This window comes from Myotis brandtii, unplaced genomic scaffold (genome assembly GCF_000412655.1).
Source record: "Myotis brandtii unplaced genomic scaffold, ASM41265v1 scaffold17, whole genome shotgun sequence".
Taxonomy (NCBI): Eukaryota; Metazoa; Chordata; class Mammalia; order Chiroptera; family Vespertilionidae; genus Myotis; species Myotis brandtii.
In genome coordinates, this window is record NW_005356259.1 from 7,788,278 (window position 1) to 7,806,325 (window position 18,048).

The following is an 18,048-nucleotide window of genomic DNA, read 5'->3' on the forward strand; positions in this document are numbered from 1 at the left end:
AAGTCCCTTTCCACACCCCTATCCTGCTTCTCCCCAGGCTTCTGTGAGCCCTGACCATTTAAGAAACCTCAGAACTGATCATCCCTCTCTCTACAACTGAGGAAAAAAACTAAGACCCGGGAAGTGGTGTAACTTGAGCTAACGATGATGGAGAAGGTGGGATTGGATTAGGATAAAGTATCACAGGATCATTCTGGGAATGACATTACAGATGAATGTAAGTTGACCCAATGTTCTCATTTATAGATAAATATACAGAGGTCTCTGAGCCTATCTAGAAACTGATCCTGGGAATATGATGCAAGTCTCCTAACTTCCAATCCACATCTCTTTATGCTGCACCTCTTCTCCCTTTAGTTCCTGCAAACACTACTCCAGGAATGGAACATTCTCCCCCAAATGAAACAAACAAACCATCCTAGGAAAGTCCAATGTTTCAGCCCAGCCATAAGCAGCAGCTGTAAGTGTTTTCCCTTAAAACCCACCCTACCCCTGAAACTGCATAGGCTTAGTTAGCTTAGCAATCCTTTTCAAAGGTATTTACATTTTCATATGTGTCTCTTAAAGACTGCAAGTAGCATTTAAAAGAACTTGGTGTGGCTCAGAGCCAGGAGAACATCTAAGAAGGCCTGAGTCAATTGCCTGGTACCCATGGTGTGATGCTGACACCAAAAAGAGGCACAATGTCTTTGTCGTTTTCCACTGGTTTCCTTGCCAAGGAGAACAGTCTTTGGATTGCAAAGGACAAAACAAAAAGTGCAAAAAGGAAACAATCTGAGGTGGGACATTCTGGGTAGGACAGATCATCTAACTGCTCCAAATTAATTGAAATATCACTGGGGGACAAACTGCACGATGAGGTCAGAGGAATTCTGAAAATGAGTGAACAACCTGCTGGCAGAGGTCTTTGAGGAAGGCATGTTCTGTGAGAGAAGCAAGGCATTAGGCAAACATCTCAACTTTTCAAAGAGAGAAAAGGAAAACTCTCTAAGATATAAGTGATTGAGCTGAAAATATATCCCAGAAAGTATAAAGGGATGGACTGTAAAAGTATTGATAATGGTGGGGCCATAGGAGTTGACCCAGTCTCACTAAGAACAACTCATGTCACACTAAAGCCAGTGATTTTCCAGAATAAAGTCATAAGATGGGGCTATCAGAGAAAGTGAAGCAGGCAAGAGGGGTTTCTGCAAGAATTTTGGACAAGGTTACAAAACACAGAAACCAGATAAATAACTTGATGACTGACAACTGCAAATGGCACAAACTAGTTGATAGAAAAATATTTCTTGTCTTTATCCTAGGCAACATTTTTACTAATGGCTTAACCAAAAGCAAGAGCATTCTTATCAAAACTGTCCATGTACAAGAGATCTAATGAAATGTAACATAGTTTCAAGAAGTATGCCTTTTACCCTTTTTGGAATAAAGATCCAAGAGCTTAAATTGCTACCTGGGAAGGGTAGATAATATACTAGATGGAAAAACGTGGATTTTTAAAGATCTATATAGCCTGGCACTAAATTCAATAGAATTTAATTTAAGAAAAATAAATGTAACGTTTTGCCAAGAATGAAAAAGAATCAACCCAGCAGGAGGACATGTGACATAGATGCAGAGATGTCATTGGTGTAACTCCAGCAGCTGTGATAACAAAGCTACCAGAGATCTCTGATCTTAGGCTGTGCTCACAGTGCTAGGAGGCCGTCTGCTCTGGTCAGACTCCCTGGAGCATTGTGTGTGTGTGTGTTTCTGGGGGCCACACTCTACGATATTAGTGAAGAACTGCAGTGAGTCTGGAGGAGAATGAGTAGAATGAGAGTATTCCAAACCTCACTGTGTAAGACGTGGCTGAAGGAAGTGGGGTTGGCCATGTCTCTGAGTGAGTGCAGTGCACATCTTCAAATAGCTGAAGGGCCAGTTGTGGGCATTCCCTGGGTGCAGGCAGCCCTGAGGGACAGTGCAGGTTCAGATCCTGACCACCCCAATAAAGCGAGATCACAACAAAGCAAGTCACAATCTTTTGCTGGTGGAAGGTCTTGCCTTCCATTTGTAAGAAGAAGAAAAAAAGCAATATCCGTGAAGTGCAATAAAGCAGAGAACAATGAAATGAGGTAGACCAGTAGTTTGGGACAGCAGAGAAACAGAATCAGTGCCAGTCCGAGGAAAGCCCTAACGGTCTCCAATTCAGGAGGCAGGGAGGGGCCCATCACAGGAGGCTTTCAGGCCTGGCAGACAGTGCTTCCCAAATGGGGGCACATCTCTCCCCTGACTCCAGGCTGTCCCTGACTTGAATAGTGTTAACTCAACTTTGTTTCCAGTAAATGCGCCTTTTCTGGAATGAAGCCCTGAGACTTCATACTACCTGCTGAAAGACCTACTTCTATGAGCCATAGAACCGTATCGAAATCCCAATAAAGCCAGCTTAATGATACCTTAGCATTACAGAGAGCTTTCATCTATGGGGCTAGTGCATTTTCTCATCAATTATTGCCTTTTATCTTCAAAACACTCCCACCAGGTGAGGAGGAGGACGGAGCACATTTTGTTTTGCCCGTGCTGCAGCTGCAGAAGCTTGAGCAGATCTGCAAAGGCTATTCGGTCCTGACAGGAATCGGGAATTTGAAATCTGGTCCTTCCCAGATCTCCATTTTAATGGGAAAAGCCACACCACACTTTCTGCAGGGCACGGTCCCTGTTACAGAGTGCTAGAAAGCCGGTCCCTGTTACAGAGTGCTAGAAAGCCTGTCCCTGTTACAGAGTGCTAGAAAGCCGGTCCCTGTTACAGAGTGCTAGAAAGCAGCAACCATCAGGGATGGACTAGAACTTTTGGTTCCAGGAAAGGCAGGGACTCACTGGTGGAGACCAGCAGAGCTGATAGGAAGCAACACGAGAAAAGCCATTTGACCCTCATTAGTGGTGAATTATAAGGAAAAGATGGTTGGATAAAACACTTATCCTCACTTTACCTCATTTTCCTCAATTACCCGAGGGGTTGCTACTTCTCTGGGATGAAGAGCAGTTCCAAAAAAATGGCTTTTAACATCAAAAGAAAAGATGCAGAGCTTAAGAGCATTCTATTTTATGTTTCTGCTGTGGCATTTAACACAGCATGCCTTAAATTAGATTGGCAAATGTCTCTCTGAGTAGTTTCAAGTTCTGTAAAGGAAGTGCTAACCCTCCCTTGTCCTTGTGTCAGGAGGTAGAGAAGCGGGGCAGGATGAGCAGTCTCTGAAACTAGGGCTAGTGGTTTAAATCCTGGGTTCAAATCTCAGCTCTACCACCTTTGAAGTGTGTGACTTTGGCCAAGTTAGTCGACAGCTCTGTGCCTGGTTTCCCTCTATGAAATGGGGAGCATAAGAGTACCTCCATCTTCAGAGGAGAGCTGTGGGGACTGGATCAGCTAATCTGTGAATGCCTGGCCCCTGGTACGTGCTTCATGGGTTAGCCTCATGACCACGGCACTGTCCGTATACTGCAGAGCATAGAGAGCCCTTAGCTTGGTGGTCAAAGTCAAACTACTCTCTCTGTTCACTTGCCATAAGATGTTGGGCTGTCCACAACAGAAAGCAATATGAGGAAAGCATACATAAACGAAATGCATAGATAACCCAGGAACCTAATTTCTATAGAAACATTCCTCACTTTTCCACCAGTGAAGCTTTGCATCAGATCTGTAAGAATCTTCCCTGGACTGCTTTGTAGAAATGATCATGGTGTTTTAGAGCAATATCTCTAGCAAGTTTTAAAAGAAGCCACTTTCTCCCGTGAGACAGAAATGTACCTAACTGTTCCCATCACTGGGTCTAATTTTAAGTGATTTAGGGAAATAATTCTGGGAAGAAGTTTGAGAAGAAGTAATGATAGAGCCCTTGTGGTCCCTATGGCTTCAGCAAATGCACCCCTGCAAATAGGATGTGAGGTGGCAGGAAGAAGGTGTGCCTTCGAAGGCTGGAGGAGAGGGCCGGATGTTGACCACCCAATAGATCAAAAATTCCTGGACCTGGGAGGAGCAAACGAGAGAGCACTGGAGAAAGAGAAAGAGCTGTCAAGAGGACAGAACCCCAGGGAAATGGGCAAGACTGTTTTGATAACTAGTAAAAATTTGAGGGTAGTCATTAATATTACTCTTCCAGTTGGGTTCTGGGATACCTGGCTGCTAGATGTTAGTGAGGAAAGTGGCCGCATTCTAGCAGTTACTCTGTTGGTTTTGATGTTTCCTGAATATTTACTTGACTTTAACTCTTTCAAAAATGAGAATGTTTTGTAATAAAATTGCAGAAAATGTACAGTCACACATCTGTGGGGATGCCGGCCAAAAGCTATCTTGGCAAACCTTTGTGAGGATGCCCTTGTTGTTCAAAACCACAGGGTTCTGTCACCCCCTGGTTAGCAGTGTGTCTAAACCATAGGGGAGGGGAGTGACAATGGATACCTCCTCTTGAGGCAGAAACTGCAAAATTCAAAGCAGTTTGGTGACTCTGGGACTCAAATCTCCGGCATGCAAAGTTCAGGCTGCTGATTGGCATGGTGGTTAAGAGCCCTGCATCTGGTCTGACACACAAAACGTGGTTCTAATGCAGCTCTATTGCTTTCTGGCTGTGACTCTAGACAAATTATTTAACTTCCCTAAGCCTCTGTTACTTTCTGTTTAATAGAATAATCTATAGGATCTATCCACCATGGGGACTGGAAGGGTTCAGTGAGCTAATGTGAGCAAAATGCGAGTCCCATTCCCCACTAAAATTTCTTTCATTGTTTAAACTTTTCTTAATTTATTGCCAATAATAAAAGGGGGTTGCAAGCATTGAAAAACTGTGGAAAGCATAGCTACAAACAAAGGTGAGCCCTCAAAGAGCGGCTGGGATAGATGCCAAAACCAGGGCTTAAAGCCTGCCTTGTCCGCTCGTGATGCTAAGCTGACTACTATTTACTTCATTCTGCCTTAGTTTCTTTTTTTAAATTTATTTTTCAATTATAGTTGACATTAATCTATGACAAAGAAGTTAAGAATATACAATGGGGGTAAAGACAGTTTCTTTAATAACCAGTATTGGGAAAAGTGAACAGATACATGAAAAAAAAAAAAGAAAAGAAAGAAATGATACCACCTTCTTACATCATATACAAAAACAAACTCAAAATGGATTAAAGACCTGAAACCATGAATCTCCTGGAAGAAAACATTGGCAATAAACTCTTTGATGTTGGTCTTAGAAATATTTCTTTGGATATGTCTTGTAGGGCAAAGTCAACCAACTAAAAATAAACAAATGGGCCTACATCAAGCTAAAGAGCCTCCACACCACACAGAAAACCATCAACAAAACAAAAAGGCAACCTATTGAATGGGAGAAGATATTTGCAAATGGTATATCTGATAAGGGGTTAATATCCAAAACATAAAGAACTCATATAGCTCAATATTTAAAAACAAACAATCTGATTAAAAAATGGGCAAAGGTCATGAATAGATATTTCTCCAAAGAGATCCTACAGATGGACAATAAATCCAAGAAATGATGCTCAACGTCACTAACCATCACTTGCTAAATATTGATGATCTTTAACCTACTCATCAACACTCTACCCTCTATGCAGACGTAACCTAAAGATAGGGGCTGTTGGGGTTGGGGGGGCAGGTCACACAAAGGAACTGGGCATTGCAACACTGGCTCATTCACACTGAGCAAGAAGTGACAAAGAGTTTGGTGCCATTCGGTTCCAGAATAAACAAATGCCCAGAGGAGCCATGCCCTACTGTAAACCCCAACACTGCAATATTGTGAACAGGCACCCGCAGGGACTGCAGAGAAGTGCTGAAAAGAAAGTTGTTTGTGGAAATGCAGACGGACTCAGTGCCTCTGACCTAGACTACAATCTCAGGCTAACCTAGAGCTGCCAGCATTGCTCAGAAGTAAGCACCTTACATCAACTAGAGATCAGTAATTTCCGCAGCTCTGTCACATCTGAGTGTCCGCAAGGATGCGAAACTAGGGGATGCCTGTGAAGGCACCATCCACCACGCCTGGCCCCAGAGAATACAGAGCACCCCTTCGTACCAGTAGAACAATGAGGCGACATGTAATGTCTGCAGTGACCGTGATGTTGCTGAGCTGATTTCCACTGGCACCCTCATCCTCCTCCTCACCTCAACATACAGAAACCACCAGCGTCCACGCCGAGCCCTGCACTGAACAATCACTGTGTGATTTACCTAATAAAGTTCTTTACCTAATAAGAACTGAGGCCTGAGGCCTTTTCTTTTTGTTGGAGATTCTATTAAACTATTTCACGCACAAAGACCTACGCATTACTCCTGAGACGAACACAAGAGTTTCTGGCGCTGATTGGCTTTTACACTTACAGAAGTCAAACACACACATCCGTTTTTCCGCCCTAAACTATTTCCTGCTCCAGAAGCATCCTGCATTCCCTCTCCAGCCACCCTCAGCCTCACGCTCCTCCCAGGAACCCGAGGCAGAGCCCGGGGAACATGCCAGCTGTGGTGACCACTGCTGTGGGACCGCATGGAGGGGACAGGGACTTTGCAGGAGCTGAAGTCACCTCAGCACAGCCCTGACAGCCACTGGACTCTGGCAAACCACTTTATGAGGAAAGGACATTTTTCCTTTCCATTTCACAAGAAGATGGGATTCTTCACTGTTAATTACGCCCAGACTATTATGTTACTCACAGCTTTCATGGAAAAGTAAAAGTTCTTTGTTATGGTGCAGAATCCACTAAATTATTAGGATTACAGATTACATACAGAATGGTGCACTGAACTAATGCAAGTTTCTTGGCTTAATGCATGTGTAATAAAATAATAACTATTACAAAAGTCATCAGGAAAAAAAAGTAAAATCATGTGAATGGCTAGGGAACTCCTGGAGACACAGGAAGCACACGAAGCAGTGTCTGTCTCCGGGTCCTGACCTCGACCTTTTCTCTCCTCACTGCACATCCGCCCAGGATGGTCTTGCCCACCCCCTCGCCGCTATGAATTCCTCATGGCTGCCTCTAACCTAGACGTTTCCAGAGGCTCTGGGAAGGAGTTGGCAAACTTCCCTGGAGAAGGCTGGAGAGAAGACATTTTAAACTTTGTGGGCCACAAGGTCGCCCACACCTACTCAACTCTGCCCTTAGAGTGCCAAGGCAGCCTGGACAATGTGCAAACCGTGAGTGTGGCTGTGTTCCTATAAAACTTTATTTGCCCAAACGAAGGGAGGGCAGGGTTTGGTTTGCAGCCATAGTTTGACGACCCCTGTTCTGGACTCCAACTGCCTACTAGTCATCTCCACCTGCAAATTCCACAGCTGCCCCCAGAGGCAATGTTGCAAGGCTAGCCACGTTCCCTTTTCCTCCCAGTCTGCTGTAGGCACACCACCGGCACTCAGGTGCTCGGGGCTAACACTGGGCATCGCCACCTTCCTGGCCCTGGCATCCCTCAGTCAAGCACAAACCCTAGCAACTCTTTCACTATATCTCATATGGTCCACTGTGTTGCTGAGCACAGGGCCTGCATCTTACTCATATTTGTAGCTATTTCCCCCTCCTTTGGTCTGACCTAATGTCTGGCTCATGCAACCGGCTCCAAAAATGTTTAGTGAATGAATGAATGAGTAAATGAATGAATGAACTGTTATAACAACGCTAGGGGGGGAGGTGCTTTTTAGACTTCAATATGCATCCCATCACCTGGAGACTTTACTACAAGCAGAGTCTGATTCAGAGTGGGGTTTAGCATTTGCGTTTCTATCAAGTTCCCCAGATGCTGAAAGTTCCTGGTCCGAAGACCACACATCGAGTAGCAAGGATCTAGGGAATACCCTTCGGTCCCAAAGTGCCATATCAAAGAGGTTTTTTCCCTAATTTTGATGCAGATATTGGTTTCTTTACATGGTTATTTCATTACATCGTTATTTGTGCTTATTCAAAATGTCAAAGAAATTAATAAAGTAGTACATGGCGCCAAATGACTTTTAAATTTGCAGAGTTTACGCACATTTCTATTTCTATGCCTCAGACTATTTGCCGCTTCAATTACCCTCTCCTTCCCTAGCTACTCCTATCCCTGGTGCCTACTTAATTTAATTTAAACGTAACTGTGCTCATTATCTGTGTAGTGCTCTTTCTACAGATGCTCTGCCAATGCGAGGCTTTCTTATCAAGATGTGTAACTTATCATGATTGTGCAAATGTCTTAAACAAATTATTATTGTTTAGAAATTCAAAAGAACAGCCTGTTTTCCCAGAACTCTAGTACAATGACCAAATCGAAACCTATTTTCAGGCTACCTACACCCCTTTTTTACAGCAACAAAACACTTTTTTATCAGCAGAGCAAATAATTGCTTACAGAGTTCCAGGGATCACATGACCCCCCCCACACACACACAAATAACCTGCCCCCCCACCCCCACTCCCCAAAAAAGAATATACCAAGGTTATCTGGAGAACCTTCATACTCCATGAAAGCTGAGCTATTTGCTTTGGCAAGTTACAAGCATGACCCCAACATTGTAGCAAAAATCGCATTCCTTTGTATGAATTCAGTAAGATATCACATTGGGGCAGCAGCCCTGGCTACATTCCACTCTGCCTGGAAACTAGCTTTCAGTATAAAGATGCCATAGTAGTCTACTTTATACCAAGTAATCTCAGCATTTTGGATAATTACACCTCCCCCAACAATTTCTAAGGATACTGAATTGCATCAGAAAATAGGTGTCATAGTGAATATGTGATTTGAACGAGGCTTTTTCACTACCAAATTATAGGAAAATGCACTATAATCAACTCATACTATATAAACTGCTCTCTCCCTATATTTATCTCCAATGAAGAGAATCAAGTTGCTTTACTTGAAATTACAGAAGAAAATGATTACAAAGGTAGGGCAGTTTAATAACTGTTAACTTGTAATACCCGTGTCTCTGTCCATTCAGGCTGCTCTAACAAAATATCCCAGATGGGGTAGCTTATAACCAACAGAAAGTCCTTTTTCATAGTTCTAGAGGCTGCAAGTCCCAGAACAGGGTGCCAGCATGGCCAGGTGAGGTCCTCTTTTGAGCTGCAGACTTTTCATCCTGTCCTCACATAGCAGAAGGGGCTAGGGAGCTCTGTGCAGGCCTCTTTCAGAAGGGCACTAATCCTGTCCATGAGGGCTCCATCCTCGTGACCTAAACACTTCCCAAAGGCCCCACCTCCTAATATCAGACACACTGGTGTTAGGATTCCAACATGTGAATTTTGGAGGACACAAATATTCAGATCATAGCAACCTGATTTTATTATATATACATATATCCAAAATCTAAATGACCAGAAAGGTCAAATACCTGGGCTTAATAGTAATGATTTTCATTACAATTCTGGGGAACTAACAGATCCCAAATCTTCTAAATCATCAAAGAAACATTAACACTTAGAGAATTTTAGAGCTGAAAGAGATTTGCAGTTCATGTGGTCCAATGTGCACATCTGGCAGCTGTGTGCTGAGTCCCATTCATTGGGAATAACTTGCCCATTGAATGAATAGCAGAGCAAGGCCCTGGACCCAGTTGGCCTCATTCCCCCACAAATGGCCTTTGCACTACACTGATTGAATAGCGTCCAGCATAAAGTGAGAAGTTGATAAATATTTGTGGAGTGAAAAAAATGGATCATATACAACAACTCTCAAATATATCACTACCTTATCAGAATACCCCATTTTTTGCCATCTATTTGTCATTTCCCCAGAACCTCTGATATGCCAGGCATTTCACAGGGCTGAGGCAAACCTCAGAGTAATAGGTTTATTTTATTCATTCTGAGAACTTAATTTAAGGTGATCCCATTATTGTAACCTCCTAATGCAATGTCATCGCTTATCAGCTTAATTCTGCAGACTGTATGTATGGGTGACTCCCTAAAGGAATTATTTTCACCTTCAGCCTGAAGTTAGGACTCTTATGATTCAGCACGCTTCCTCCTAGGATCGAACAGGGGAGAAACTGCCATCTTGGTGTTAGCCTGCCGAAGCTGAGGAAGAGGAAGCAGGTCCAAGTACGCGCACTCTGCCAGGCAATTTGAACACATTCTCTCTTTCAGATATGCCCGTCACAAAGTAAAGCATTTCAGAACGATGGGAAGATCCTTGAATTAGAAGCGCACATGGTTCAGGTATCTCAGCCACAATATTTGTTTTCGAGGCATCAAAAAAGTAGAAATGAGCATATGGCTTTGTTTTCTAAGACTATGATAAAAATCATAATTTTATAAGAATTCAGGAAATTAAGCAATACTGTCACAACTGAATGCTAAATTGCAGTAAAGTTAACTTCTATACTGCAAATGCTGGTGTTTAAAATTGTAATGAGCTCTGAGGGGGTGGCGGCTTAGCAATCTCTTGCCCATGTAAACTCACAATATTGTTTTAACCAAGTGGCACTTTACGGTGGGAATGCCTGGGATTATTCCATCTCAAAACAGTTGATAAGAATCCAGAAATAAAGGGAAGTAAAGTCTTAATTCTTTATCCTTCGATGCAAGGGTAGGTAATTTGCTTTAGATTCCTATATATCCTTCTCAGTTCACCTCAAATGCTATACTTCCCGCCTAATGTAAGCTTGCACTTCTTGGAATTTTCACTCAATCATTATTCTGCATGTGTCTCATCTCCCAGACCATACCGACATCTCCTTAGGGACAAGAATCATGGTGGATTCATCTTCATTATCCTTCTTGACTCTCAGCTCAGGTATACTGTACATAGTAATCACTGAGAAATAATTGTTGACAGTGACTTTTTAGAATTCTTTTTGTTGGTGTGGGTATAACTTTCCAATTCCTCTTCTACATTAACAGTTAAACTTTTTTAACTCCTCACCCGAGGATTTTTTCCATTGATTTTTAGAGAGAGTGGGAGGGAGGGGAAGGGGGAGAGCAAGAGCTCACACCTCTGAGAGCTCAACCACCAAGTCATCTGCCATATCTGCTTTGTGAGATTTTCCACTGTTCTAGGGTCCCTCTATTTCAGGGGGATCTCCCAGTTGGGGTACACATTTGGGAGAGGCTAAGCTTTGGATATTTCTCCTTTAACCCTTCTATTTTTTATTTTTTGTTAATCTTCACCCGAGGATATTTTTCCATTGATTTTTTAGAGAGTGTGGAAGAGAGAGGGAAAGTCAGAGAGAAACATTGCTGTGAGAGAATCACATTGATTGGTTGCCTCTTGCACAAGCCCCGACCAGGGCCTGGGCTGGAGAGGAGCCTGCAACCAAGATATGTGCCCTTGACCGGAATCGAACCCGGGACCCTTTGGTCCACAGGCCAACGCTCTATCCACTGATCCAATCTGGCTAGGCCTTCTTAACAACTTGTTCCTGGGGGAAAATCTAAATATAAGTATTAGCCCCGCAACTGCATTTACAGGGTGTCCCCCAAGAAATGTATACACGCTTTAACAGCTGATAGCTCAATTTTGAAGATGAACTGTATATTTTAATAAACACTGCCTTTATAATTATTCAAAGTGTGTGTATACTTTTTGGAGCACTATATCTATATATCTATATATCAGGAAGGCTGAGGAGCCCTGGGGCTGAGGGAAAGGCTTGCTTGGCCTCGGCAGTGAGCTGGTCCTTGGTGACTTATGAGCTGGCTCATCCTGGCACAAGTCCAACTGCAAATGGTCAGAGAGCCAAGTGGACTAACAGAGATATAGGAATACCGGCTGTATTTCGGGATAGAGTTTGACAAAAAGAATATCTGCAAACGATAATGTTCTGGACATCGGGCTGTGTAATTGCTCAAGATACAGGGAAGCCTCTGATAAAGGCAGAGGCTGTCCTTGGTCACACCATAGCCATTGGAATCTAGGACCTAAGGAATGAGGCATTTCCATTTGTGGAGACAGGGGGGTGGGGAGGAAAAAAATGAAGAAACAGCATATTCTGGTGGTACATTTTTAAGTTGGCATTTTGCAAGTATAATGGGTTATTTCTATTCCTGTAAGACTCCATTTGTTTTAAAGTAATGCCATTATTTGGGAATGGTCTGAGTTTTTAACACTTCAATTGCATTTTAATAAATGAAACCGCAGAAAAATGCATTCTTCAAGCAGGAGAGGAGAATTTTTTTCGGTGTTCCCTCCTATGCAAAGGCGTAAGCAACACGATGCTGAAGAACATGTTTTTTCCACACGGTCTTTATGACTTAGGTGACTTTAGACAATTAATCCTTTTGAAACTCTGCTTTGCTAGTAATAAAATGAAAATAATTTCCACACTGTGAGGTTGCTCTGACCTCTAAAGCTAGGCTCTCTTCTTTCTGCTGCTCCCAAATGAGATCTATAGCCCTCGGTGACATATATTTTGCTCAGATTAATTGCTTGCCACCTTTACCATACAGGTCGAAAGAGAAAATTATATTGTCTCTATGAGTTTTGATCAACTGTTCAGAAATGCAAAATTGGCGAGGTAGAGGGAAAAGGAAATGCAGAAGAAGAGGCAGAGAGTGCAGGAGGAAGCAGCAGGGGACTCTGACACTGTTTCACAAGAAAATAGGAGGAGAAAAGTAGAAAAAAAAGTAAAAAAAAGTGAGCAAGAAAGAAGAGGATAAAAATGAAAGAAAGAATATATTTTCAGATTTGCATTGAAGTTTCAAAAATACGTTTCATAGCACTGTGAAGCATGGGGCAGTCATGATTTGAGCGCTGACAGTTCATTTGCACTGGCTCCGGTGCAGAGCTATGTGATGGCAAATGAAGGATTGTATTAATTTCCAGCACTGTAGTTGCCTCAAATTATACCCCAAACTGAGGCAGCAGGGGACTCTGACACTGTTTCACAAGAGAATAGGAGGAGAAACGCAGAAAAAAAAAAGTAAAAATAAAATGAGCAAGAAAGAAGAGGATAAAAATGAGAGAAAGAATATATTTTCAGATTTGCATTGAAGTTTCAAAAATATGTTTCATAGCACTGTGAAGCATGGGGCAGTCATGATTTGAGCGCTGACAGTTCACTTGCACTGGCTCCGGTGCAGAGCTATGTGATGGCAAATGAAGGATTGTATTAATTTCCAGCACTGTAGTTGCCTCAAATTATACCCCAAACTGAAAATGTAATTCAGTGAGGCCCGGATACAGAAGAAGTAAAAATGTCATCTAAATAATGCCTGAATTATTTACCCAACTTGCCCTTGACATTTGTTCTAGAATCTAAGTCACCCTTCCATTCCCCTCCGAGGGCAGGAATCCTGATCTGTTTCATTATTTATGTATTTCAAGTGCTTAAAAACAATGCTTGGCATTTAGCAAATGCTCAATAAAAACTTGTTGCATAAATAGTCATTCAGTCAATACTTATGATGAGATGGTTATATGCCAGCCCCCGGGCTTGGCACCCAAGAAATAAAGATACATTGACATGATGCTTCCTCTATGTGGTGGGGTAGAAGACATGTAAAAGGAATATAAGCAGCAGCAGCACATAAATATGTTAAGGGCAGAGATCCTAGAGCCACATAACCTGGGTTTGACACCATTCTGCCAGAGAGGCCTTGGATGGGTTACTTAACCTCTCTGTGCCTCCGTTTTCTCACTTGTAATGTGGGGCTATAGCCCTCAAGGGGATTTTGCAAGGATTGTATGACTTACTATAGAAGAAGCGTAAACTACCTGGTACAAAATGAGTATCAAGTTCCATAGAAAAATAATAATGATGGAGTGGGAGGAAACTTTGGGAGGTGATGGATAGGGCTATGGCCTTGGTGGTGGATTACTATAGAAGCGTAAACTACCTGGTACAAAATGAGTCAAGTTCCATAGAAAAATAATAATGATAGAGGGAGTGGAAGGAAACTTTGGGAGGTGATGGATAGGGCTATGGCCTTGGTGGTGGGATGGTTTCCCTGGAGTATACTTATTCACAGACTCATCGAGTTGTATACATTCAACATGTGCAGCTTTTACATGTCAATCATACCTCAGTCAAGAGCACTAGGGAAGTAAAACTTCTATGAGAGCGTTTAGAACAAAGAGTGAGGCATAAAGATGGGTCAGTTCTGGGCAGAGAAGTAGTAACTGTCAGGAAAGACTCCAAGAGAACATGTGACCTTGTGACCTTTGAGCTGAGTCTCCGAAGATGGGTCCCCATTTGCCAGGATACGGAAAGGAGAGGACAGCACAATGAGCAGAGTGTGAGCGAAGGCCTGGAGGCCTGAAGTCCCTTCAGAAGGTGACAAAGTGATGGAGACCAGAATGTGATGGACAGAGTGGAGACCAGAGATGCTAACGACCTTCTGTTGCTTATTCCCTTCGATGAGAGGAAAAGGAGGAGAAAGGTCCAAGATGAGGATGGGGGGTAGAGACAAAAAAGCAGGTCAATGAGCTTTTTTATTGCATTTCAACGACTCCTTTTGTTCTTAACTCTTCCATCAATGGTCATTTTTTTATAAACAAGTGTTTGTTTTAACATTTAGTCATCTGATCTGTAAAATAACATTTTAGATTTTTATGTCCCTTTTCAAAAGAAATATGTTTTCATTATAGAAAGTTTTAAGAATACCGTTGGACACTAAGAATAAGAGACACATTCACCTATCACGCCATTTACCACAATAACTAGCCCATTGGGATCTTTGTCCTTTTCATTGTTTATATATTATAGATTAAAAAGAACTTTTAATTGCAAAATGGTATCATGTGGAGTCTGTTGTTTTATAGCCATATTTTAAAAAACTAAATGTGAATATACTTACATGTCGTTTAACATTCTTCTACATGATCAATTTTAATGATGTTCAAGTACTTCATTATATGGATGTATCATCACTTATTTTTATCTACTCCCTTATGTGACCATTTAGTTGTTTCCATTTTTTTCTGTTACTGAACATTTCTGTTGCTACATCTTTGCACACATCCTTGGTTTTAGTGTTCATGTTAATGTGTTTCATCTGCACAGTAACACTGAAATGAGGGAAGAAAAGTGAAGTGAATACACAAAGTAGTTGATGTACTCATCACAGGAATTACCCCAAACACACACCCTTGCCCCCCCCCCTCGCCCCCCCATAAATGCCTCGTGCCTGCCTCATGGGAGATGGGATGTGGAGAAGCTCATTGAGGGAGGGGCATCCTGCCTGGCTGGTGGTTCCAGGAATGGGCACTCTGGCCCCTCACTCTGCTACAGCCAACAGAGCCCAGCCACTCGAGGGCCATGCCGGAGCAGCACCGATGAGCTAGGTAGGGTAGGCCTCCTCTGCATCCACCTGGGGTGAGCTGGGAAGCCTTGAGTTGAGTATTTGGTTTATCATCCTGGCTTATGCTCCTAGCACAGGCTCAGTCAAGAAAGGACAGAGACAATGAGAAGAAAGAGGGGAGTCAAGATAAAAATCTCAGTCATCTGAGATGGCATCTCTGCCCCCTGGGCCACTATGAATATATTGATAGAGGAGGGTGAGGGGGCAAATGGTTTGGCTTCTGAGAGTAGAGAAGGGGCAGATGAATTAGGAGGGTGTCTGAAGGGGTCTGCACCCAGCTCAGAAATATAGGAGTGAAAAAAATCAACCAAAATTTAAAAAGAACACTGCTCCTCTCCAGTCTGGAGAACCGGACTTAAGCTAAATTGGGCTAAAATCAAAAGAACAGTGTCATTCCAAACACTTTTTGAATCCTCATCCAAGTCTAATTATTTTTAACTCACAGAAAGATTTTGGCTGCTTCTTTAAATATATTTTTGTAAAAGACCATGAGCTATTAGCCCTTTCTTTGCTGTAATGGTGGGTACCCTCTAGATAAAGTCTCTACTTTCTCTTCATTCATTTGTTGGGTCATTGGCTCAGCCATTAGCACACATTGATTAACTATTATTGATTGGCAATCTACTCTGCGCAGAACATGGCTTTGCCAGATGTTGTGCATATATGGTCATGAGCAAAACAGACACTCCCTGTCCTTCTGCAGCTCTAGGCTTGTGGGGGAAAACAGTCAACAAAGAGGCAAATAAATGATTAAGGATAAAGTGCTATAGGGAGGAAGGCACTGTCCTGAGACTAACAAGGCAGACCTTCTTGGGGTAGTTACAAGAGGCATCTCTGAGAATGGGCACGACAGGGCCACTAGTCACCCAAATAGTGACTTTTCCTCCTGCCACACAGGAAAGCTACACGCCCAGCCCCTCACATCTAGGTGAGGTCCCATGGGATGAGGGCACGAGTAATGCTTCCCACTTCCAGGCCTGGTCTAAACAGTCCTCCTGACATTCCTTCTTTCTCCTCAGGTTAGAGCAGATGATCCTGTGGGGGGTTCTGAGAAGGTCGAGAGAACAGAGGGGTCACGTGCTGGATCAGCTTGGTGGCCATATGGAACATGGGAGGCGGAAGGTCCCCATTCTTATCTCTGATTCATACACACACACACCAACCACATTGGGTTGTGACCTGCGGGGCAGATACATTTTACTCTTTTAATCTACGGAGAGTTGGAGTTGCAAGTGGTAGATATTCTGACTAACAGAGGAGTACAGGATACACTAAGGCCTAAAGCAGGGGTCCTCAAACTTTTTAAACAGGGGGCCAGTTCACTGTCCCTCAGACCGTTGGAGGGCCGGACTATAGTTTAAAAAAAAACTATGAACAAATTCCTATGCACACTGCACATATCTTATCTTGAAGTAAAAAAAACAAACGGGAACAAATAAATATTTGTATTTGCATGTGGCCCGCGGGCCGTAGTTTGAGGACCCCTGGCCTAAAGGATGCAAGAAGTCACCTGTTAGAAGACCTGGAATAAGAGCATTCAAGGCAGAGGAAACAGCGTGAATCAAGGGGCCAGGAAACTGACAGTAAGCTGGAGGGGCTGGAGCCAGGTGAGCGGAGAAGTAACAGGAGCTAAGGCTGTAGTGATATGAGGGGTAGATAAGGCAGATACTTGCAGGCAGTGGCAAGGAGCTTGGATTTATTCTAACTTCCTCCATACTTTTTTACAACTCCTCCAGCACAGTTATTTGTATGCCAGGGTACCCCGTAGCTAAGGTTCAATGATTTAACTAAATGACCAAAATCCAGAAAGATATAACACTAAGCATATTAGTTTCTTATTGCTGCTGTAACAAATTACCACACATTTAGTTGCATAAAACAGCCCTAATTTATCCATCTTATAGTTCTGGAGGTCAAAAGTTCAAAATTAGTCTCCCTGGGCTGAAATCAAGGTGGCAGCAGGGCTGGGTCCCTCCTGGAGGCTCTAGGGAAAAAGAACCTGTGTCCTTGCCTTTTCCAGCACCTAGCGGCAGTCGGCATGCCTTGGCTCATGGCCCCTTCCGCTATCATCAAAAGCCAACAGCAGAGCATCCTCAAATCTCTGCGTCTCCTGCTTCCCTCTTTCACGTAATAGGACTCTTGTGATTCCATGAGACGGAACCAGATAACCCAGGATAATCCCCCATCTGGAGGTCAGTTGATTGGCAACCTTAATTCCATCTTCAGCCTTACTCCCCCCCGACCATGTCACATGTTCACAGGTTCCAGGGATGAGGATGGGAGCATCTTCGGGGGAGCTGTTATTCTGCCCACCACACTAGACATGCCACTAGTTGTGAGTTGAGGCCAACTAAGCCATAGTTATCAACCTTGTAACTCATAGACTCCTTCATTATTTTCCTGAAAACGGAATGTTTTAAAAGATTTGATTTCTAAAACAGATTGAATTCATTATGTAATTACATATAATGACTTCCATTTATATTTTTTATTAGGCTTTTCAGAATGTATAAAAGAGGCTGCAGACCTCCCAGAAATATTTGAAGTGATTCTGGATTGAGGGCAATTAGAATGAAAGAAAACCGGGCTTCTCAAATCTCAGTTTCCTAGGTCTGGTGAAACCTGTCATTGTTCCCCCTTCGCTGAAGAGCTGACGGGGAAACAATGAGCATTGGTATGATGTACTTGGGTACACCCCACTCCTGTTGCCTCCAAGATAGGGGCTTGGGGTTGACCCCTTGAAAATATCATCACAATGAAATTATATTCTTAACACTAAGGGGCTTGGATATTACC